Source organism: Lynx rufus, unplaced genomic scaffold, assembly GCF_022079265.1.
Source record: "Lynx rufus isolate CCGP_SWC_20201006 ecotype Redwood Valley unplaced genomic scaffold, mLynRuf1.p SCAF_12, whole genome shotgun sequence".
NCBI classification, from domain to species: domain Eukaryota; kingdom Metazoa; phylum Chordata; class Mammalia; order Carnivora; family Felidae; genus Lynx; species Lynx rufus.
The window spans coordinates 52,463,244-52,486,598 of record NW_025814826.1 but is presented as its reverse complement, the minus strand read 5'-3'; the positions used below and the strand labels follow the sequence as shown (position 1 = coordinate 52,486,598).

Sequence of the window (23,355 nt, the reverse complement as noted above, 5' to 3'; positions counted from 1 at the left end):
AGAAGAGGGGGACTGGTCTATGGGATCTTGGGGGTCCTTTAAGACCCTGAGATACAGTAGAATGGAAAGAACAGGCTCTGGAACCCTGCAAGACATCGATGGATTGGGCAAGTCACGATACTTCTCTTTGCCTCAGTTTCCCCACGGGTACAAATTTATGGAAAGGAATAATAACGTACCTGCTTCACAGACCTGTGAGACTAAAAATGAGGTGAAGTCATCAAAGCACTGAAGGCAGTGCCCGGTATATAGAAAGTGCTAGAATGTGCCCTTTTTGCAGGTAGCATTTCCCTCTCTTTGGTTTGCCATCATCTGTGATGCAAATCATTCTAAGTATCCCAAGAATCTCAGAGGAACATACACAAGGAGGATTTCCCTCTTCTGAAATTTCTTAAAGGCAACTTCCAATAACTTTCCTGTTTTCTTTTTTTTTTTAATTTTTTTTTCAACGTTTATTTATTTTTGGGACAGAGAGAGACAGAGCATGAACGGGGGAGGGGCAGAGAGAGAGGGAGACACAGAATCGGAAACAGGCTCCAGGCTCTGAGCCATCAGCCCAGAGCCTGACGCGGGGCTCGAACTCCCGGAGTGCGAGATCGTGACCTGGCTGAAGTCGGACGCTCAACCGACTGCGCCACCCAGGCGCCCCTAACTTTCCTGTTTTCAAAAGAGAGTTACCAAACGGAGGGCCCAGGCCAGCACCTTCCAAACCCTGACTTGCCATTGTGGTCCCCAGCGGCTCAATGCCATGGTCATTTCATGGAGGCATATTTGAAAAGGCTGAATTTCTTCCATCAGCAAACAGGAAGTCACTACTCATAAATGACAGTATCTACCACAGGGAGACTTGATGTTCCTTTAGGAAGCTGACATCCTCATCACAGATGGCCTTGGCATTCTGCATCTCCCATCAGGCAGCTTGTGACGGAGGCACTGAAGCATGCCCGAGGTTGCTAGCGAGGGCAGAAAAAGAGAGAAAGACAGATACCTCTGCCCCCTCTGAAACCAAGATCTCTTGGCCCAGCTGACCATTAGGGGCACCTCAGGAAGTTTAAAACATACCAATGTCTGGAGCCACTTTCAGAAATTTGTAATTGCTTTGTAGAAGACCCAATGCTGAGAAGCTCTTTTCTAGGCACAGCTCAGACCCAGCCACCAAGGAAGCCGCAGAGCCTTTCAGGAATGCCCAATGGATTTACAATCAGCTCAGCTCCCCTGGATGGCTTGATGTTTGTTTCACAAACGCACAAGGTTGTTTGCCTGAAACCCTGAGTCAGTCATCAAGGGCACTCCCAGCATGACTCCCAGCATGGAAGGCTTCTTGATGAAAATTGATTTTTCCTCCTCAGCCCCGTGACATCTGCAGTAGAGAGAAGGCATGGCTCAGCAGCCCAGAATAATCGGCCATGGGCAGATTGGGCAGCAGAGAGTGAACTGGCGACAGAAGACGGCCCACGGGCCTGCTTGAATCGCCTGTTACCTCTTGAATTTAGGACCAGCCACTTAACCCAGATGAGCATGGTTCATTCCCACATGACCCAAGGACATTTCTTACCCAATTCATAGGGTGGCGTTAAAATAGGAAACAAGGCTTGGAAAGTGTAAAACTCACTGCAAAATGCTGCATTACAACATTGATGACATGGAAATGTGCTGCACTATTCCCCTGAGTTCAATATTTTTTAAACATGTATTAACACTATGTGCCAGGAGCACCAGTTTACACACACCATCTCCTAGGGTTCTCACAACAGACCGCGAGACGGATGCTATTATTATCCATCTTTACAAACAAGAGGTTGTCAGGGGTTTCTAGCCAGTATGTTGGGATCGGCCAGTAAATGAGGAAATAAGTCCCCAGGGCAACGGCCATCAAACCGCCCTTCTCCTTCTCGGCTTGCTGAGGACTCTAGCAAGGGAACTCTCCCACTTTACAAAAGCGATGGGGCTCTCGTATCAGAACTATTGAATCTCCTCCCGGGGCCACCCCAAGGTAAGTCAAGACACACAGAAACCCCCGTACCAACCTGGTCTCCTCGGGGTGAAAGCTACCATGACTCCGATATCTGTATCCAAACAATAAGAGCGTTAAACAGTGCACGTGTTAGGCTTTGGCTTCAGCACATCTGTTCCAGGTGGGCATCACTCCATGTTGAACCACAGGGCCGGCACCGCGGGGAGGCAGCCGGCCTGGCACACAGAAAGAGGGGCTGGACAACTAGAGTTTGGGTCTCACGTCTACCATTTTCTAACTACGCCAGTGGGGCCGGCCACGGGACTTCTCTGAGCTTCAGGCTCTTCTTCTGCAGGAAGTGGCAATAAAGTTATTAACTCTGCTTTTCTTGTAGGATGTTATGTATTATGACCCCATTCAGTGCTCATGCTGAACGGTTAGGAGCTCTACAAATAACTAATTTAATCTCATGTCCGTGGCTCACTGGACACAGATTAGGAAATGGCTCACAATGAGGGTCTCCATGTGGTTTTCCACTTGCATCACAAAATTCCCCTTCCGGAGTCACCTTTTCTACCTTCAGTGTGGAACAGAAGCAGCTCAGGCCCAGCAACCAAACACGAAGCTGAGTCAACCGATGTGTCCATTACTAGCCCCTCCTGCTCTCCTCCCACCTAAGGTCACAGGATACAGGTCATCTGTGCACCTCACCCTCCAAACACAGAGTCATAACATCCAGTGTGGAAAAAACAACTTTGATTTATGAATTGATTTATATGGCAAACTCTTATAAACTTTAATTTTTTTTTCAACGTTTATTTATTTTTGGGACAGAGAGAGACAGAGCATGAACGGGGGAGGGGCAGAGAGAGAGGGAGACACAGAATCGGAAACAGGCTCCAGGCTCCGAGCCATCAGCCCAGAGCCTGACGCGGGGCTCGAACTCACGGACCGCGAGATTGTGACCTGGCTGAAGTCGGACGCTTAACCGACTGTGCCACCCAGGCGCCCCTAAACTTTAAAATTCCTTATTAAAAGAATGGCTTTGTATGGAATCAGGACTACCTTAAAAATAAAGCAAAATCAAGCCTTACCACCATTCTGAGGTCATCCAGAGAGCCTTGGATAAATTCCCAGTTGCCTACGGAGAAATACCTTCTTGGGAATATCTGATCTGTGTACTCATCTTACTTTTAAGCCTGGGATATCTTCATTAAAGGCAAATCACCAAATATAGAAATAGCCACTATGTTGGCTTTTGACTGAAGATTGTTAAAATATAAATCCATGTGTCTTCCTGCCTTGCCAAGACAGAAATGTTTCTTCCTCTCTCCCCATAATCTTCCTATAGCAACTTGCCTGCTCTATATCTTATTTCTTTAGGCAATGATGGTTAACTTTGGCTGTATATCGGACTCATATGGGGTGCTTTCTAAAACTGTCTCCCACACTGCGGCCAGATCCCATCCCGGAGAATCTGATTTCCCTGGTCAGCAGCGAGGCCAATGGCTTGGTAGTTTTTAGGTTCCCAAGGTCATTCTAATGTGAAGTAGGGTTGCAAATCCCTGTACTTAAGTAATTAGTGCCAGTGAACTCTCCTCACAAAGAGAAAGTGCACGTTTTTTCAAGGAAGTTCAAAGGCAAATTTTTAATCAAAGGGGGGCAGTGAAATGTAGGAAGTTCAGAGCACTTGGTGGATCTGTTTGGTGGGCTGGACTTTATCATCCTACCCCAGCTCGTCTTCCACTCAACCCCCATCCTGGCAACTGGTCCACAATTTTGTTGCCTTCTCTACTCTGCACAGGATCAACCCATCCTTGGAGGAACTGAGTCCTTCAGTTTAAGACAGAGAAGGATCAGTCCTCTATTTGGGTCCAAAGTGTCCCAGACAATGGCCTAAAGAGATTGGGCCCTGACTCCCAATCTCATGGGAACCAGTTTTCTCTACTGTGATTCGCAATCTCCTACCTCATTGCGGTAAATGAATGTTTCTCTGTTAGGCCCCCATTTTGTACATTCCAGCCTCAGAGGCCATCATAAGGAGATTCAAATGTCACCAACTCCACAATCACCGAGAACCTTGATATGTCACCTGCAAGAGTCAGCTGAGTCTAGGAAATGCACCTCCAAGGATGCTACTGAATCCCTCCTCCTGTGGCTTCTCTGAACCAAGGATGACTCAGGAATAATTCAGAGCCACCTTGTGTAGAGCCAGCCTGGTTAAGCCAGCCTCTGACAGCCCTTCAGAGAGCTTTGCCAAATGTTCAAGGGCAAGGTAGAAGGGTGCTGCTGTAGGACTGCCTCAGGGAAATGGGGACTTTTCCCTCGCATGCATCTTGCCCATCCCACAGGATGCCAACAGGGCCCACTATTGATGCCATCTTCCAAGGGTTGGGGGAGCCTTTTTCAACCTGTGACCGCTGATTCCTATTCCTTCTCCTCTATAGCTAAGACTGGCACATGACCGGGTTGGTCAGAACACAAGGAAACCACAGAAATAAATATTGGCAGGCAGTATAAATAGGGCTGCTGAATTCTTTCCAGCCCCAAACTTTCTCTTGCTTAGGCCCCTATGAAAATATTCATTTTTCTTATTCCATCCTCTTTATATCCAGGCTAATTAGAGCCCTGATCTCTGTTGTCTTAAAGACAAAAGAATCAACCTCTAATTCAAAAATAGACTACAGGCAGCTTCCCAACACTTGAAACAAGCAGTTCTCTCTCCCTGTGTCTCCACATAAAGGAGTCTTCGAACTCCCTCCCTTTCCAGGCTTTCTCCTTTCCTTTACTTCCAGAACCTTCCTCTTCTCATCATATATTCTTTTTTTTTTTAATTTTTTTTTCAACGTTTTTACTTATTTTTGGGACAGAGAGAGACAGAGCATGAACTGAGGAGGGGCAGAGAGAGAGGCAGACACAGAATCGGAAACAGGCTCCAGGCTCTGAGCCATCAGCCCAGAGCCTGACGCGGGGCTCGAACTCATGGACCGCGAGATCGTGACCTGGCTGAAGTTGGACGCTTAACCGACTGCGCCACCCAGGCGCCCCTCTCATCATATATTCTTTGATTTCATCTTGGCAGAATGGCAAGAAGATGGCATCCATCATGTGATTTTCCTCTCTTGGGTTGTGTTAAGGTCCAAGGTTCCTATTCCCGTGTGGTTTTCCCTTCTGTGGGTCCACCTTGTCGCATCTGTATTCTACTTTCTGCCCCTAACGTCAAGTGGAAGTAAGTCGCTGAGGCAGGGCTTCTTCCCTCTGCACCTGGGCGGACCACTTCATCTGATTCTCAGTAACCTATTTGAAAACTAACCTGGACTCCAATCCATACACCTTCCTCCAATCTCCAATCTAGCTTTACCATCAATAGACATGATATTTTGATCCCTATTTGATGTGTAGGCCTATGTCTCAATAGGTTCTGAACATAACAGTGAGAGAGAAGGGCTTGGTTATAACCTCGGGGATGCCAATACACTGACGTACAAGTGAGAGTCATTAACTCCATGATGGGTAAGGAAAGGACACAGGAAATGCCTTCTGAACCTCATTTTTTGGTGCCATGGACATTGAAGACAGAAGGATGGTGCTATATTAAATTAAATAACTACTTTAACATTTTTTTTTTAAAAGGAGGCACCTGGGTGGCTCAGTCAGTTAAGTGTCCGACTTCAGCTCAGGTCATGATCTCACCATTCCCAAGTTCAAGCCCCACGTTGAGCTTTGTGCTGACAGCTCAGAGCCTGGAGCCTGTTTCAGATTAGGTGTCTCCCTTTCTCTCTGCCCCTCCCCTACTTGTACTTTCTCATTCACTCTCTCTCTTGTACTCACTCTCTCTCTCTTTCTCTCAAAAATAAATATACATTAAAAACTTTTTTCTTAACTAAGTAACTACCTTTGCTGTAGGGTCTCAAACCCTTTAATAATGCTGATGTTTGTGGTGACTCTCCAAGGGGATAACACAGCATTCAGATTTTTCTACATTAACGTGACCACACCTTTATCATAAAACATCTGATAATATCTTAAAGAACACTACGTGGAATGCCCAGAGAAAGAGAGCCCTGGCAATCTTTAGTGCTCTTTTCTCTTTTGAAACCTTTATGAGGTGAGCAGTGATTAAGTATGAACCACAGAGGGGTGATGAGCATTAAGGGGGGCACATGTTGGGATGAGCACTGTGTGTTGTATGTAAGTGATGAGTCACTAAATTCTACTCCTGAAACCAATATTACACTGTATGTTAACTAGAATTTAAATAAAAATTAGAAAAACTGACAACCACTGAGGAAATAGCCCAGGACATCCCTTCTCTGCATCTACACTGCTCCTATTCTGGAGCAACACCTAACTGGTTTTCCTGCTTCCATTCTCTCTCCTTCCTGCAAACTAGTCTCCATTCCATAGCCACCTTCACAAAATAGAAGAGCAGAGAGCTTTCCTAAGATGACAAAGGATATCTACAAAAACCCTTAGAGTTCATATCAATAGTAATATTGAGGGGTGCCTGGGTGGCTCAGTGGTTGAGTGTCCAACTCTTGATTTTGGCTCTGGTCGTGATCTCACAGTTTGTGAGACTGAGCCCTGCATCAGGCTCCGTGCTGACAACGTGGAGCCTGCTTGGGATTCTCTCTCTCTCCCCCTCTCTCTCTGCCTCTCCCCTGTGCTCGCTCTCTCTCTCTCTCTCTCTGTCTCTCCAAATAAGTAAATGAACTTAAAAAAAAAAAAAAAAAAGCATTGATGCAGGGATCCCAAACCCTGGCTTTGAATATCAACTCAGTCACTTACTAATTATGTGATCTTGAGCAAATCCTTAACCTTTCTGCCCTCATTTCCTTCATCTGTAAAATGTCTCTTATAAATAAAGTAAGTTATGTCTGTCTTACAGCTGCCGTGATCAAATGAGGTAAAAGATGCAACACTCTGTTGGTAAACACTAATGTGCTGTACCCTACACATGCTAATTAAATTTAATTTAATGCAACATTCTGTGAATGTCCCTTAGCTCACCAATTCAGCACTTGACACCCCCAAAGTCTGTGATTAGCCCAAATGGCAGCTCTTCCTGAATTCATCACACTCCTGCCCATGAAACTTTTCTCCCTCCAGGCCCCCCATTGAAGGTTACTTCTCCCACGTCTACCTGCCAACACCATTTTTCCAGGCCCAGACTAGCTACCTCCTCTTATACAATGGGCTCTCCAGTTTGGCAAGGAGGAACAAGTCACTCGGTCTTCTGAATTCCTAGCACTTTGCTTTTATCCTTATTAGAACATTAATCACATGGCTCATAATAATTACTTGAAAAAGATCCTTCTCTCAGGCTCTGGGCTGATGGCTCGGAGCCTGGAGCCTGTTTCCGATTCTGTGTCTCCCTCTCTCTCTGCCCCTCCCCCGTTCATGCTCTGTCTCTCTCTGTCCCAAAAATAAATAAAAAACGTTGAAAAAAAAAAATTAGAAAAAGATCCTTCTCTTTTACCACATGCCGAGCTTTCGAAGCCAGCTACCGTGTCTGGTTTATGTCTGTACCTTCAGGATCTGGCACAACGCTTGGCACAGAGCAGGGCTCAATGGCTGTTGGACACATGGATGGACAGATGGACAGATAGAGCACACATACAGAAAGCTCCACAAGAATTCATTGGAAGTCCTTTGGCTGCCTTCAAAAATGTATCATACTGGAAGAAAGGAGTTCAGGCCATTCCAAGACTGTTTCCTCACAGCTAGCTGAATGCTTTTCTTCCCAGACCACACTGGGATTGAGCCAATATTTAGGTATCCGTTGTACGATGTACAATTTATTCAATTCATTTTATTATCGTTATTCCGAGTGTTCTGGAACAGTCATAATAGCTACCGTCCCTTAGGCATGTAGGATAAGCCAGGCATTGGGTTAAGGTTCTGAAGACGTTTTTTTCACTTAGGCATCCCAACAACCGTCTGATAGAAGTGTTCAATCCCCCTTACGGATATGGAAATCGAAGCCTGGAAGGTCAAAGAACCTGCCTAAGATGCCACAGCCATAAACTGCAACCGCACTCTGGCCTGGCAGACTCCACTCTTTGCTACCTCCCAAACGGCAGCTTTGCAAGCACCTAACTAGAGCCAAGTATTGTGCAATCCTCACTTCCCAGATGCCGCACACCACAGCTCAGAGAGGTCTGCTAACTTGCCTACAGACACACAGCCATCTGTCACCGAAGCCCAGGCTCTGCACTCTGGAGCCTCACCGTGGTGGCCCGGCTCTCTAGGAACAAGCAGAGGAGCAGCAGCGGATCCCTGTGGGCTTCCAGCGGCCCAGACTGCAGCACAGGGTGCGGGTGAGGCTCAGCAATTAGAACCCGAAGCTCACCTTGACCAGCGAGGGCTCCTAACAGTGCCCAGAAGCACTCGCGCTCACTAACTTCTTGGACCCGCGTCAGGTCAGCAGGGCAGGAGGTACAGCGTCCAGCCAGTCTTGGGAAGAGAGAAGCTTCTCTCTGGAACGCAGCAGCCCAGGGGAATGGGTATCAGGCACAAGGCTGCCCCATTGCAAGGGGCAGGTGCCTCCCAGGAAATGCCTTTCCACCTGTGTGTGTGGCTGCCGGCAGTTCCCTATCTCTGAACTTCTCCACGTGGCGTAGTGCCAGATCCCAAGATTTCGGTCAGCAAACACAGCAGCTCAGAGCAGGTCTGGAGAGGAGGGGCTACCGATGTGTTTCATTCCAAGTCAGGTAGCCCCATGTAGATCAGGGCTCAGAAGAACCCTGGCTCCAGATGATATCAAACCCCTGGATGCTTTCCAGCCACCATCCAGCCATCCTTCACACCATCCCCTGCTCACTTATAATACATCCCATTGTTCATTTAATAATTAACATTTATTAAGCACTTAACTTAGGGCTTTCACCTATTCAAGTCCCACGACAGCTCTCAGAGGTAGAAACTGTTATTGTGCTCAATGTGTGGATGGCAAAACTCAGCCACAGAGTTGGGGGTTGAACTGAAGCCACCTGACTTCACAGCCTGTGTCCTCAGGCCCTCTGGCCTGCGGTCTCTGCTCTGTGGCATTTCATTGGGACTTGTGTCCTGATCCTATTTCAAAGAGGGCAAGTTTATAAAAATGAAGAAAACAAAAAGAAGAAATTTTCATGTCAAACGCCGCAGAAACTCTGCCTATAGTGTGTTGAATGGTGGCACCCCAAAAGATATATCCATGTTCTAGAAAATGTGAATATGCCCTTACTTGGAAAAAAAAAAAAAGAACCTTTACAGATGCAAATTAAGTTAAAGATCTCAAGAGGAGATCATTTTGGATTATCTGAGTGGTCCCTAAATTCAATGAGTGCCCTTAGGAGAAGCAGAAAAGGAGAAGACAGCCGGAGGAGGCCATGTGGAAACAGAGGCAGAGATTGGAACGATATGGACACAGGTCAAGGAACACTGGAGCCACCAGAAGCTGGGAGAAGCAAGGAAGGATCCTTCCCTAGAGCCTTCAGACGGAGCACGGTCCAGTCAGCACCTTGATTTTATTTATTTTTTTAAATTTTTAAAAATGTTTATTCTTTGAGAGAGGGAGAGAGAGCATGAGCAGGGGAGGGGGAAAGGGAGGGAGAGAAAGAGAGAGAGAGAGAATCTGAAGCAGGCTCCAGGCTCAGAGCTGTCAGCATAGAGCCCGATGCAGGGGCTCGAACTCAGGAACCGCAAGGTCATGACCTGAGCTGAAGTCCGAGGCTTAACCGACTGGGCCACCCAGGTGCCCCCTCCCCCCCCCCCCCGCTTGATTTTAGACCTCTGGCCTCCAGAACCATAAGAGGGTAAATTTCTGGGGTTTTCAGCCCCCAAGTCTGTGGTAATTTGTTATGGCAGCCCTAGGAAACTGGTACCCTGCTGTCTTGCACTTCTCAGCACCACAGAAAAGGAGAGAACGTCGGCATCGCTGCACTGAGCGCCTCATGCAGAAGGCTGCGAGGTCAGCTCCTGTGGGCCAGGCAGTGACATAAGAGCCTCCAAGGTGCAGACACCAAGGGAGGAAGGCGGTCCCCAGCGTGGGCCAGGAGGCTGGGAAGCAGGTTCTGCAGGTGAGGACCGAGCAGGTTGAATAGTAATCCACAAGGAGGCCTCATTCAAAATCCCCAGCCGACTGCTCATTGTCCCCAAAGAAATCGGCCTTGGCCCAGGGGTTCACACACAAGAGAGCGGGTCTCCTGTGCAACCCTCCTCCCGTTTTTGAATCATGGTACAGTTGATCCCAATCAGAAGTAAAGGTCGTCGGAAGTCAGGGAGTCCCAGCCTCACGTGTCCCAGACAGGGAAAGCAATGACCACAAAGCTCAAGTGGCACAGCAGAATCACGCACGGTCAGAAGGGAACCTGTCTCGAGACCCCCAATTCTTGCAAAGGAACCAAACCTCCTCCCCCCATCGGATCTGTTCTTCTCAAAGGAAGAGTGTCGTGGCGACCCTTAGAGCTCAGCAGCCCTGAGCCCAAAACATCTTCCTGCTAAAGTTCACTTCCCTCCTGCTAAAATTTGGACTTAGCGCTTTGTCTGCGGAGTGATACCTGCCCCGCCGACGTGGCCGACGTGGCTGCTGCGTCCGATTCAGATACCAGCCCGCATCGTAACGGCGGACACACCATCTGGCTGTACAGCAGTCCCCCTACAGCAAATGTTTGTTGACTGCTCACTGCAGGGAAATGCCGGATGAACAAACCTGCTGGCTCGCTCGAAGCCTCATTTCTCTGCTGCATCTCCTGCTGCCTGCGGTCCTCCCCGGCCACACCCACTTCCTTCGGCAAGGTAACAAGAATCTGCCCCGCCCTCCGGGTCTCTGCGCATGCTCCTCACTGTGCCTGGAAGCCACACAGCTTCGCACACCTCTTTGCCAGTTTCACGCGGTCCCAGCCTCCGGGGGTCACGACGTCCTTTGTCAGAGGCCTTTTCCCCAGGTCCAGCAGGTGCTGTTTCTTTTCATTGCTTACCCTAATTCGAAGTTTTATTTTTGTATGACTCCTTTTCACTTGTGTTCACCACGATCAGACAAAAAGTTCCATTAGGGCAGGAACTCTGTCTAGCTGATTCACCGTTGTCTCCCCAGCACCCAGCACATAGTACGCACATGTAATTCATTCATTGGTTTATTCCACAAATATTTATTGAACAAAATGCTGAGCTGCTGAAGGAATAGACAAAGCTACCACCCCTCAGGACAGCAGAGTCAAATAGATGAGCTACGAAATGACCGGGTCAGAAATCACCTCTGCTGCTTCACTTACCCTCTTTCCTGTGCTTGCCTCTTAACCATTTAGCTCTGACTCATCCCCAAAGGAGGACTTGAAAAAACTCAAAGCAGTCAATAATGTAACTGGTAAACAACTCTGGAAAATGAACTTCAGGGGAGCGATGCCATACAATTATCTAGAATGAAGTTTGGGAATTGTCTTTGCAATTCAATTAGCTTCAGAATTATTTTAGAAAAGCAAAAGAGAGAATATGTTGCCAAGTAAGAAGGCTGAGCAACGCTCCTCCAGCCCTCCCCGCTCTGGGAAGAATAGCGCCCTTCCCATGAAGCTGCTATATTGGTTACAGATACAAGTATAGATCGAATCGACGGGCATCACCCCCCACCCTCCCGCATGCTTTGCCTTCACCATGTGGTCTCCTGCCAGGCACATACATTGCAATGTCTGCAATCATTATCCCACGTACAGCCATAGTCATGGACTGTTTCCTTGGAGAACTCACAACACTTATTATCATGATTCAACAAACATTTACTCAGTATCTACTGGATGCCCAGCACTGTAGAAGGCTTGGGAGATTCAGCACTGTGATGGCATTACAAGGGGATTCTAGCAACTAAAGCACTTGAAAAAGGCTATCACCTCCCCATAATACCATAATAACAATCTTCTCCATTTCTAGAATGCTTCATAGAATACAAACAGCTTTCATATGTGGCTGTGTGTCACAGCAGCTATGTGAGACAGGAAGGACAGACCCGCACCCCCGCCCCCATTTAGTAGATTGACTGTTTAGGTTCCAGAAGCCTCGACTGACTTACTCAAGGTTGCAGGGCTAACAAGGGGCACAACTGGAAAATGTGGCAGTCATGAAAAAGCGCCACACAGATCTCCAGCTGCAGGAAACTCAGTTAACTGACAGCCCCAGCTGCCACACCTTTTAATCCACTACTATGCCACACTGAGGCCATGCTGCCCGTGGACTACTCCCAGCTAATGACTAAGCACAGTGAGTGAACTAATTCAGGCCCTTCCTGCAAGACTAGAACTCCTCCAGTGGGTGACTTGGGCCACAAGAATCCCTAGCAACCTGGAGGACACTTTCTTAGAAGATTCTCCCTTCCCAAGTTCCCTTTCCTTTCTGCCCTCTGTCACAGATGTCAGACCTGTATCACGGTCTAAAGACTCTCCTCACCTCCTCCTGCTCCTACCTTTTGATCCTTCCCAGCTGTTTCTCCAATAAATCTTGAGCAGGCCAATGCCATCTTGGAATCTGGTTTCTGGAGGACTCACCCTAAAGAACTCTAATCCAGACCTTGTCATTCACAAACGGATTCCACCAATAAAGAGATTCCATTTCAAAATACATTTGGAAAATTCTGGGGTAAACCCAGTTTCATAGGACTTCCTAGATTCAACAAGATGCTAATGTGTAATTGACTCCTCCAAAGTACAAAAGTACCACAGAATCTAGTTCCCAGATTGATTTGACAACAACAACTTTTATTCAGTTCTTCCAAATTGGAGACTGAAACATTGGTTTTTCACAGACCACAATTTGGGAAATGCTGTTAAGCCCCACTCTCCAACAAAGAAACACCTATTCTTTCCTTGGCATTGCTCAAAGAGCCTCAAAATGATGATTTGATATTTTCTTCTTTTGCTATGCTCAAATGTATGTGCCATACTATGGTGAAAAAATGGGCAGAAAAAGCAAGTAACCCAAGCAACCCTCCAACAATGTAATCTTCCCTGGAAGAACAGGAACTTAATTATCCTTTACCTTAAAGCTTTATTCCTATTTTTAGAAAATGGTTTGATTTTGATGATTTAGAACAGGTTCATCTTCAAGAGATGGGTAAACCGAAAAGCTTTCAACCATAAGCCATGAATTCTAAATTGTCTGCAGGTTTGAATATTGAACCCTATTATTATTGTAGGCATTTCTCAGCGAATTAACATTAAAATGGCCCCACTCAGTGTCAAAAACCAGTGATTGGACCTCAACTCCTCTTCATGATTCAACACTTGAATGAAAAGGAAACAATCCGTGACACAAATTCTTCTACAGCTTTTCTGTAAAATTCCTGGCCGTGCAAAAGCTCAGCATGTTCAAAGCTCGGTGGGAAAATCAAATGCCTTTCTGTGTACCAAGGAGGCGTTCCTTGTGTAAACAGGGGAGATGCACCTGAAAGAGGAATCTAGGGTCATTTCAGGGGCAAGAGGCCTAAAAATGAGTCTATATGGGGTTCAGTCTTCTTACACTTCACAGGTTTTCCTTTTTCTCCTTCCTTGAGAAGCCCAGTCATGAAAAGACGTTCTTGGTAAGATGGAATGGGGGAACCGATCGCTCTTTTTGTTGCCCATTAGGTAATAGGCAAATACCATAGCAGGCACCTTACAAATGTGTCAGTCAGCCCTCATAATCTAGGAGGTAAGTAGGACCATGAGCCCCATTTCTTTTTAGATGAAGAAACAGAGGATTCGAGAAGGAAAGCTACTGGCACAAGATGGTAGAGATTGCAAGTGACCTTTCTTAACACCCCTTAGAATTATGTCTGATTCTGTCATCTGTAATCTCTTGGTTCTTTTCCTCTCTCCCGTACTTCTCTGTGTATTGCAACTTTTCAACGAGACCCTTAAATTACTTTGATAGTAGAAAAACATTTTCTAAAAAGGAAAAGTGAAGCAAATTTACTAAACATTTGTTGAAAGGGCAGATAAGGGCGCCTGGGTGGCTCAGTCACTAAGCATCCAACTTCAGCTCAGGTCATGATCTCACGGTTCATGAGTTCAAGTCCCACCTCAGGTGAGCTCAAGCCTCCCTTCAGGTGAGCCCATGCCTGGCTTCAGGTAAAAAAAAAAAAAAAAAACAAAACATGAGCTCTGCTTTGGGTTAGCCCCACTTCTCTCTCCCCCCACCCTCTGCCCCTTGCTCACTTGTGCCCTCTCTCTCAAAAAAAAAAAAAATAATAATAATAATAATAAATAAAGGGCAAATATATTAGCCTTGTATTACTGACCAGTTGTCCGTATTAGGCCACAAGCATACACAAAAGACCAGAAATAATTCCTTTCCTAAAGTTGCTAATATTCTAGAAGGGAAAATGAAAGGCATTAACAAAGCTACGTTATATATATGTACATAATACTATATATGTAATATTATAATTATTATACTAGATTGTAACTCCTTCCTATCCTTTTCCCAACTTGGGTGTGAAGGGCACTGTGAGCTTAGGTGGTCTCTGTTCACCCTTGTGTCCACAGGATTGGAAAGACTGGGCTGAGCTTGCCTGTGACCCGCATAGGCCCCATCTCAGGGGCCAGGCCATTCTGGAACCATGTGACGTCAATCACTGGTCACTCAGCAGTCTGGGAGGTGACCTGTCATAAAAGTGATGGCTGAAAAGATTTAAATTCAAGTCAGACAGAGCTGAGATGCTGGGAGCAGGGCCAGAAGGCAGAAGCCCAAACTCACACAGGGAAAGACAGCCTGCTGAGGCCACTAGGAGGGAGGAGCAACAGGGCTTCAAAAGCTATGAGTCGACAGAAGTCACAATTTAGGGAAGGGGTAGAAAGAAATTAATTGGTGGTGATAGCAGCAGTCAAAACAGAGACAGAGTCTCGAAATCTACATGTGATCACACAAGAAAGAATCAAAGGAAGGCTGGTGCCCGGGGGCGGGGCGGCGGGGGGGGGGGGGGGGGACTTCGGGATAATCAGACCTCCCCAGCCAATGTGAGCCCTGAATGGCCTGCCGGTTCCTGAGCGGTGCTCCCATCCCTAAGAGGGGGCCTGTACCAAGCTTTCCGCTCCTCCACGAGGCTGCCTGCTGGAATCCATTCTGCTTGTAACAATAAATAATCATAATCATAATGGCAATTATGTTAATACTCAAGTTAATACTTGAGCGTGAATGGTATGCCAGGAGCTGTAGCACTTTTATGTTCTTGTTTCATTTCATCCTCAGAACAACTCTGTAAGGTCGCTACTATTATCCCTATTTTACAGACAAGGAAACAGATACAGAGAAGCCAAGTGATTTGCCCAGAATCCCCCACCCTACGGGTGGTGGAGCCAAGACGTGCCTCTGACGCCTTTGCCCTTAACTTCTACACTTCCTTGTTTTATTCGCCCATATTCAATGTATCCGTAGAACAAGCTTCCCTTACTGGGGGTAACCTGCATGTTATTTTGTTCTGTGCAGTCTCAAAGAGCCCAAATCATACTTAACACCAAAACGCACAGGGGAATCATCACCAAAAGTGGCTAAGGGAAGGGTTTCTTTCTGGAAAGTACTATCATCTTCTGAAAGATCCAGGAGAAACAGGGCATCTTCATGCCACTATTGCTGCACACAGTAAGAAGTGGGTGATTTCGATTCCATGTGGATAGACTGAGGGAGGACCCCCAAGCAATTATCATCACGACCAAGTGACAGAAAGCTCCTGGAGATGGAGACAGGATACAGTTCACTTTTCTTGCCCTCAGCATCCTGTCCAGTGTGTGTATCCAATTAATAATATACAGCGCACATGCACTCACAAAAATTTTAAATGCAGAATGTACACGGGAGAAAACTTAACGATTCAGCCCAACACCTTCCCTCTGCAGGAAAGCTGAGGGCCAGATCAGCACCCCCGGCACACAGGTCAAACATGGGTCAAACTCGGAGTGGAACCCAAGATCTCTGCCTGTCAATCATCTAGCACTCCTTCTGCCTTAGCATGTGGCCTTTCTTCTTGAATGAAATAGTGGTGTTGTTTTTGGGGTTTTTTTTGAAATGACATTTGGACTAGATTATTTCTTGGTTCAGTCAATTAGGATAGAGTGAACATTATCGAATGTTCTTTGGTAGTTAGGAATCTTGCATCGGGGCCATTATTTCAACCAGCAACAGGCAGATATAAGAAAAGGTAAGAGAGTGAGTTGGAGCTAACTTGACCTGGGTTGCAGTAAACATAAGCCCCCATCAGTTGTCAATGGCTCCCTGCAGAAGTGGTCCAGAAGGTTTTAAAGCTGTGGCAGATTACCCATGTCTGTAACAGGCAAGGAGGTAGAGAAGAGTGTTGTGTGTTTAACGGCTCAACTGCTGAACATCCTCCGGAAGTTGACTTTTTAAAGCTTGAATTCTACATATCTGTTTTATTAATGGTCACCCTCTTCTCTTAACAAACAGAAGACCAGAAAATGCTGGGTGGTTGGGTCCAAGTGAATGAGAGGTCCCAGTACTCTTATTTTGCCTTAGAAAATTCACTGCTGTTTATTTAAAAGGTCAGCCTGCAACCATCTTTTATCTAAAAATATCAAAAAAAAATAAATAAATAAAAATATCAATGCACTTTCCAAACGGGGAGGGCAAACATCTTAATTAACTCAGTAAATAATACTGAAGGACCTGGAAAATCTCTGGTAAAAAAGTAGGGCAACGCACTGTGGGATAGAAATCAGCTGCTCTTCATATCTTCCCCAGGATCTGGCCTTCTCATTGAACTTGCCCTGTAAGAAGTGTGGGCTATTTTCTGGGGTTCTGTGCTTACAACAACTGGGCAGGTGCAGAGCAATTTTAAAGCATGTGGACAGTTTATTGGGGACATCCCATAATAGCACTTTTCCTATTGCGATATCAGGTTTCTGGTGACATGGCCAATGGCCACCTCTGACCAAGAGGTTACTTTCTTTCCCCTCCTAAATCACAAGTATATTTATTTCTTTTCACATACTCATCTGGCATTGCACAGTTGTTTGAGAGACATCTGCCAAGTGAAATGCAAACTATCTAGAAGTCCCTGACCCTAAGTGTCTCTGCTTTGGAGGATCATTTTCACATTTGACTTTTTTTTTTCCTTGCATCAACCAGTTTGGGAGATTTTTAACCTCATCATCTTCTCCATTTTCCTTGTATCGGCCCCTTTTCTGAGCATCCTCGTCTCTACGGATGAGAGGGCAGATGAAATTTAAATGGATGCAAAGCAAACATAATTTCATAACTGGTTTCATGCTCTCATATTGTTCATGAAGTAAGACTGAAAACTACTTGTGGTTTTAATTACCATGTGCTTTGGGTCATCCATTACCATGGAAACACTTGAGCAGTGCTGACCAGGCATTCATGAGATTACATTCGGCTGAGCCCATGGGCCTGCCCATCACCAGCAGGGTCTGTACCCAGCAGCCTCTCACAGACAAGTGACTTTGCCACAACCCATTTCTGGGGCTTCAATGATTAGGAAGACCACTCTAGAACCTGCTGTGTTTTGTCAAAGCTCAGGGCTGTATTCGCCAGTGAGGAAGCTGGGCATTGATTTTCACCTTCCTGTTTTTTCTAACATTTTAATCATAAGAGGTTAAATAGGCAGTTCAATTGCTCTTTTTATTATTTTATTATTTTTTTAATGTTTATTTATTTTTTACAGAGAGAGAGAGAGAGAGAGAGAGACAGAGCATGAGTGGGGGAGGGGCAGAGCGAGAGGGAGACACAGAACCTGAAACAGGTTCCAGGCCCTGAGCTGTCAGCACAGAGCCCTATGCGGGGCTCAAACCCACGGACAGTGAGATCATGACCTGAGCTGAAGTCAGACGCTCAACCGACTGAGCCACCCAGGAGCCCCTCAGTTTCTCTCTTATGATAAACCTGGAACAAATTACTATGCCAGAAAGGAAGAAAGTGCTCAAATGCTCATGGGGACGTGTAAAAAGGACACAGGAGCCGACGTGAAGGGGCTCCCTCTGGCAAAATATGGGGCAATTTGAATATCAAAGTAAATAACACAGGAATGGATTATGATTCATTAAATAAATAACCCCTAAACTCATACTGATGCTAAAGAGGGGGAGGGGGTTACAAGAGAAAAGCAGGTGAGAAATTTCTTTTTACACATAAAGGTAATAATAGAAAAAAAAGATCGTAAATCACCGTTTTGCAATCCCTACAGCAATCATTAATTAGGTAAGAATCTCCATGGAGCTAAAACCATTGGATGAAAGGCTGTTGGGAAGAATCTGGTGGACACCACTTAACCAAATAATCGCACTTACCAACAATAATGAGTCAGTGGATATCACGTGCCTTCCCTAGTAATGCAGTGAGGGCACATTATCTGTTTGCTCCTCTGAAAAAAGAAAGTTCAGCCTGCATCTGATCATGAAGAAGTAATCAAACACGTATAAGTTGAGAAAAGTATGCAAAATAATGGGTCTTTAGGAACATCAATTTCATAAGACAAAACCAAAAGGTCAGGAAACCACCCTATATTAAAGGAGCCTGGAAACATGACTAAGTACAATGTGTGAGACTCCCTGTCTGGATTCTGGGTCCCCCAACCAATGCTTTCAAGGGTTTTAAAGGGCACTTTTGGAACAACTGGAGAAATCTGAACTGGTACCATGTTGGACAATAGTATTATAGCCATAATATCAGTAGTACTGTATCAATTTCCTGAGTGTAGTGGTTGTATGTTAGTTAAGAGAATACCTTTGATCTTGGGACATGATGATGATCAAATACTTGATGGTTATGTATCATGATGTCTATGACTCACTCCCAAATGTTTCCAGGGGAAAAAAGGCAAAAACAACAACAATCAAAAAACAAAGATATGGAGAAAGATATGCCAAAGATGGCAAAGTGTTAATTACCCTCTCAAGGTAAAAGCGTCCGTGTTTGTTACATTGTTCTTGAAACTCATCTGTAGATTTGAAGTTTTTCCAAATAAAAATTCACAGGAAAAAAAAAACTAGAAGAAAGACGAGTGAAGAAAGCAGTTACACTTGGACAAGATTGAGAAAAGGAAGGCCGGCAGAGCACACAATGTTCTAGCTCTAGATCTGAGGGGTATTTACATGACTTCACTTTGTGATCATTTATTGAGTTGTTATTTTGGTTTTGTGTACTTGTCCTTAGGCTGTTCTATAAAAAGTTGATTTAAAAAAGCTTCTTTATTCAACTATCTTCCAAATTTTATGACTGTTTTTTACCACCAACACATTCATGCACATGCACACACACACACACATGCACACATGTGCACACATTCACATAAGAGCTGGGTATTGCCTACTATGTGACAGATACGGAGTTATATGCTAGAGAGACAGAAAGAGTACAGACCTGGTCCCTGGGTTCTGGAAGTTCATAGGCCAGTGTGAGGCTTTACACACACACACACACACACACACACACACACACACACGATGCAATATGTTGTAATACAGCATAACATGTCACAAGGGAGTGATCCAGTAGTCAGAATAGGACACAGAGGAGAAAGCATGCTTCTCCAAGGTCCCAGAAATTCACATTGTTTTAAAGGACTAAAGGATTTCGACAAAAGGAAAAGGTACCTTCTGCTCCAGTTTGGAATACTGCATTTACAGGGTCCATCAATGGCTCTGGGGACAACCTTTGGTGATCGGCTTCAGAGGTGTCCAGAGACCTCCAAGCCAACAGGTTGGGGCAGCCAGACCTACACCTTTTACTGAAAGATGCTCCTCCTCCCCAGGGAAAAGTAAACCTCTGACAGAGCAGGGGTAGGAGGGCCATTGGTTTAAAAACGAAGAACCTGGGTCCAGTGAAGAAATGGGCTAAAGACATGAATAGACACTTCTCCAAGGAAGACATCCAGATGGCCAACCGACACATGAAAAAATGCTCAACATCACTCATCATCAGGGAAATACAAATCAAAACCACAATGAGATACCACCTCACACCTGTCAGAATGGCTAACATTAACAACTCAGGCAACAACAGATGTTGGCGAGGATGTGGAGAAAGAGGATCTCTTTTGCATTGTTGGTGGGAATGCAAGCTGGTGCAGCCACTCTGGAAAACAGGATGGAGGTTCCTCAAAAAACTAAAAATAGAACTACCCTATGGCCCAGCAATTGCACTATTAGGCATTTATCCACAAGATACAGGTGTGCTGTTTCGAAGGGACACATGCACCCGTATGTTTATAGCAGCACTACCAACAATAGCCAAAGTATGGAAAGAGCCCAAATGTCTATCAATGGATGAATGGAGAAAGAAAATGTGGTGTGTGTGTGTGTGTGTGTGTGTGTGTGTGTATGTGTATGTGTGTGTGTATATATATATATAAAATGGAGTATTACTCAGCAATCAAAAAGAATGAATCTTGCCATTTGCAACTACATGCATGGAACTGGAGGATATTATGCTAAGTGAAATTAGTCAGTCAGAGAAAGACAAAAACCATATGACTTCACTCATGTGAGGCCTTTAAGAGACAAAACAGATGAACATAAGGGAATGGAAACAAAAATAATATAAAAACAGGGAGGGCGACAAAACAGAAGAGACTCATAAATATGGAGAGCAAACTGAGGGTTACTGGAGGGGTTGTGGGAAGGGGGATGGGCTAAATGGGGAAGGGGCATTAAGAAATCTACTCCTGAAATCATTGTTTCACTCTATGCTAACTTATTTGGATGTAAATTTTAAAAAATAAAAAATAAAATTAAAAAAAAAAGACTTCAGCTAATGGAGGTAAAAAAGAACAAAAGCAAAAAAACAAAAACAAACAAACAAACAAAATGAAGAACCTGGGGCTCAGAGAAGTTGAATGACTGGTGAAAACCAGGTCATAACTGGCAGAGCCAGAGCCAGAACTCAGCCATACTCTGCTTTCCTTGGTAGCTGGCTATCTGCCTCCTCCTCTAACACATCAAACTTGGGCTGTGTTCTGTTTTAGTCTGTAAACTTCCCGAGACGAGGATTCACCCCATGGTCATCACTGTAGCATCACACTCATAAGTACAACATTTTGCAGACAATGGGTGTTTGAGGAATAGGTTTCATAGGTGCAAACCCACTGAAATTTCAGATAAAGGAACAGAAGCCCAGTGAAGCTGTAAGTTGCTCAGGGTCCTATTATACTTGCTGCAGAATCTAATTCTAAAAGTCAGTGCTTGGGGTACCTGGGTGGCTCAGTTGGTTGAGTGTCTGACTCTTGATTTCGGCTCAGGTCATGATCTCAATGTTTGTGAGATTGAGCCCTGCGTCAGGTTCTGCACTGAGAACGCAGAGCCTGCTTGGGACTTTCTCTCTGCTCCTCTCCCACTCACACACACACTCTCTCTCATAATAAGTAAATAAACATTAAAAAAAAAAAAGCCAGTTCTCCTCTCACCTAGTCCAAACTTCCTTCCATTACACCAATGCTTTCCCACTTCAGCTATTTGAAATGCCACCTTCAGGAAATGCCAAAACCACATCTCTCCTTAATCATTAACCCTAATTTTTAAAAGTAGCTCACCAGGGGGTGCCTGGGTGGCTCAGTCAGTGAGGCGACTGACTTCAGCTCAGGTCATGATCTCGTGGTCTGTGGGTTCCAGCCCCACGTCGGGCTCTGTGCTGGCAGCTCAGAACCTGGAGCCTGCTTCCGATTCTGTGTCTCCCTCTCTCTCTGGCCCCCTGCTTGCTCTCCGTCTCTTTCTCAAATAATAAACATTTAAAAAAATCAAAATAAAAAAATTAGCTCACCATTTATTAGCCAAATAAATTTATAATGAAATAATACTGTGTGTTTTGTTTTAAATGGTAAACTAGTAACACATGCCTTCACAGAAAGTGACTTTAAAAATAAATTGGGTGGGGGAAACACTGTTGCTACACCATAGCTGTAACTGATTCTGAGTATGAGGTTTGTTCTCATTCAAAAAAGAACTGGCAAATCTTAGAGAGCTGTTAAAGGTGTTTTCTCTGACAAAAGCAGAAACGGAAGATAATTTTAAAGAGAACAGCTTTCTTCGTGATCCAATATTGTTTAGTGTCAGTGTCCCCATGCCCCGTAAAACTATGGCTTGTGCAAACAGCAGTGTAAGTCTTGTGTCTGTTAATTGGGAAACAGTTCATTATCCACCCTACCCTTAAGTGTGCACTGTGCATACTTAATGTGTTAAATCCCTGACCTGATGAGTTCATAAAAAGCTCCAAAGAAAGATGGAGATAGTAATATCGGATAGCAAGCAATAAATTTTGTTGATGACACCACTTGAAAAGAAATTTGTGGATGGAAGGAACTTTCCCAGGCTCTGTTCCATCCCAATCTTGAAAAAGAAAAGAATATGGTCTCTGCAGCAACCCAGGCAGGCCTTTGCTGTGGTGGCCTATCGCAGTGGGCTTGATAGTTGGCAGGGGGGTTTGTAAGGGTTTCTTAACTTGGATTGTGCTCTAACCTTGTAACCCACAGGGATTTATTTTCTCACAACAGCTATGTACACAGTGAGGGAATTTCAGTGGAACCAAGAGAGGTCCAGACACAACGCATATCAGATCCAGAGTAAACACCCCTCCCCAATCTCACAAAGAGGAAGTTGCCAGAAGGGGAGCTGATTCTTGTAAATTATTGTGTACACCCTTCTTAGGAAGAAGTCAAGGCTGGGGTAAAACTCATCTACTGACCGTGCAAAGTTTTGGTGGGGCCTTTGGTACACAAGACTCTGGTTATTCAGGAGAGCAACCTCCCAGAACCTTCATTAATCCCCAGATTCACAACTGCCCATTGGCATGTCATTTCCCCCATAGAAAGTTCTAGAAGATGTGAAAAATGCAAACAGTGTCTCCAGAGCCTCAATGGGAGTGGCCACAGGGGCAAGGATGACCGAACCACAGAGGAGTGGTGGCTGGGTATCAGCCATGCTCAGCCACCAGCTGAGTGCCCCCTCCCCCATAGCAGCCTTGAGGAGAAGATTCAGTCCACACCTCCTCACAAAGGCAGATTTAGACAGGATCTCCATTCTAAGTCATTGGAGACTCCTCTCAAACAATGAGAACCAAGACTATTCAGAGCAGCATCTGTTTGTTGAGGTAAGTCTCACCATGTAGCAAGCCCTGGCAGGGGTAGTACACGTGCCATTGCCTTTGTCCCAAGGCAACCTCTGACGTGGGCACTAGTGTCATCCCTATTTTAAAGATAAGAGAACTGAGGAGAACTAGGTGGGACAGTAAGTGATAGAGAGGGACTTCCAACCCAGGAAGTTCCTCTCGAGATTATTCATTGTGCTGTCCAGCCCAAGTCCTAAATGCCCACTCACTGTTATGTTCTGCCTCTCCTCTTTCTCTGTCTTCATGGCTCCCTGCCCTCCAGAAGACATTATTTACATATGTTAATCTCTTATGGCACTGTTAAGTTGATTTAGTCATATAATAGGAAT

General features: G+C 45.2%; 1 protein-coding gene across 1 annotated transcript in view; it reads right to left on the bottom strand.

The window, feature by feature from the left end:
• FER1L6 (fer-1 like family member 6) overlaps window positions 1–620 on the bottom strand; it is a 125,278-nt gene extending 124,658 nt beyond the window's left edge. The window contains exon 1 of the mRNA XM_047073811.1: window positions 604–620. The gene's annotated coding sequence lies outside the window, so the exon portion shown is untranslated. The remainder of the gene's footprint in view (window positions 1–603) is intronic.
• Window positions 621–23,355: the final 22,735 nt, after the last annotated feature.